Genomic DNA, 2,065 nt, shown 5'->3' on the forward strand with positions numbered 1-2,065 from the left:
TGTTAGGTTTCATGAAGCGACAGAATCAGATTAGTTTAATCCACCAAGATTAGCCATCAGTTAAAAATGATGTGTTTTCTTACCAGTCTATTATACCTTTGAAGATGGGAAAGTGTCTTATTCATTTTTCTGATTTTACTTAATGGTATCTGATACCACACAGGGACATTTCTATTGAATGTTATTGGGTCAAAGGAGGGAGTGGCTGTAGGTGACGCCTTAGAAGGGACTTGAGATAGGAGGAAATTAAATTCTAACTTCAGCGAAAGACAAAGGAAAAGACTGAGACATCTGGTATTAAAGATTAGAGCAGAGGAAAAATGTGAGGACAAATATATTAGAAACTGGGGGTCATATAAAGTTGAGGTGATTTATTTAAGAATTGTTCTTCATTATGTTGAATCTAGGAAGGATATTGCTTTGCTTTAATAAAGCAAAATTTTTTTTAAAAAAAGGTGTTTTTCTAGTGTTTGTAGAGTTCCAAATTGGAAGCACAAAATACATATTTTTCCGTGTGGGCTTCCTCTACGATTGTGAACAAAATGATTCTGCAAATAGTAAATACACAGGAAAGAAAAGTATTATTCTTAAGAAATCACTCTGAAAATGCTTACTATGTAACCTCAGTCACTTGTGCCTGTATGAGTCTAATACGTTACTCTTAGAGACCCATACACACACAAAGTCTGTTCCGCGACAGCATGAACATGTTTCTGCCCCAGCATGAAAACAGGCACACATGTTATAGTCTTCCTTTTTTTTTTTTTTTAAGATTTTATTTATTTATTTGACAGACAGAGATCATAAGTAGGCAGAGAGGTGGCAGAGAGAGAGGAGGAAGCAGGCTCTCCGGGAGCAGAGAGTCCGATGCGGGGCCCAATCCCAGGACCCTGGGATCATGACGTGAGCCAAAGGCAGAGGCTTTAACCCACTGAGCCACCCAGGCGCCCCTAGTCTTCCATTCTTTACCATTGTCAGCTCCCTCAACTCTGCTCATTTACTGCTCTGCAATCATTTTGCCAACTAAGTAAATTGGGTTTTTCGCTGAACTTCTTAGAAAATGTTTTTCAGACAAAAGCACTGCTTCTTATTTTTTTTTTCTAAAGGGGAATTCTAAAGGCCTACAATTTCAGGGACATCTAATCTCACTTGTTTTGAACACCGAGTTTCCCAGCAAATAATAAACACCAACAATCTGTGGTAAGTAATTCCCCCAACACTTCGGTTTTATCAGGAGTTATAAAGACATATTTTTGGTACACTGGATTTTATCTTGTAACCTTGGAGCAGGAAGTATAAATTCCACAAAGAGCTAAATATGAGATCTAAGCATTTCTCCAAATCCAACTTCACTGGCTTGATAGGACATTTCTCACAGTGTCATTTCCTCTAAATTCTGAACCTGGAATGATCAATTATCTCAGGTTTCCTCTAATATATTCACTAATCCAAGCAAATGCTCTTCTCCAGCAACCATTCATTTATTTATTTAATAAATAAAATAGCAGATGACTTAAAACTATATACAAACTTTTTTTCCCCTTTAAGCCAAGGGGACTGGGGCTGGGGGCTGAATGAACCATAGCAGTAACAGAGAAGTGGCCTCGGGGGGTACCTGAATCCAGAACTGGCTGCTGTGAATTAAGGGCCTATTCTGAGCAGGGTGCTAGACAAGATGCTTTAGACATATCTCCTTTAATTCTCACAATAACTCTACAAGGAAGGTATCATTAGCACCAAGTTACAGCTGAGGCTCAGAGAAGCTGAGACACAAAGCTAGGATCACACAGCAAAGAAGGGCTAAGTCCAGATTTGAAACTAGAGAGATGGGTCTTTGAAGAGCCCCCATGCTTCATCTGTAGGGACCTCTGCTTCTATGCCGAGCTTACAGGGTAGGCCCCAAGAGTTCTTCAGAGCCCCAGCATGCAGGAATCTATCTATCCGCCCTCCTGGGCTCTGGTGTCTGTGGTAAAGTGAGACGAAGGATGTGAAAGTATTTAGTACACTGTCAAGTGCTATAGAAATGCAGTTGATTACAACTTGTTCTCTACCCCACCCCAGGACA

This window comes from Mustela lutreola, chromosome 1 (assembly GCF_030435805.1).
Source record: "Mustela lutreola isolate mMusLut2 chromosome 1, mMusLut2.pri, whole genome shotgun sequence".
NCBI lineage: Eukaryota > Metazoa > Chordata > Mammalia > Carnivora > Mustelidae > Mustela > Mustela lutreola.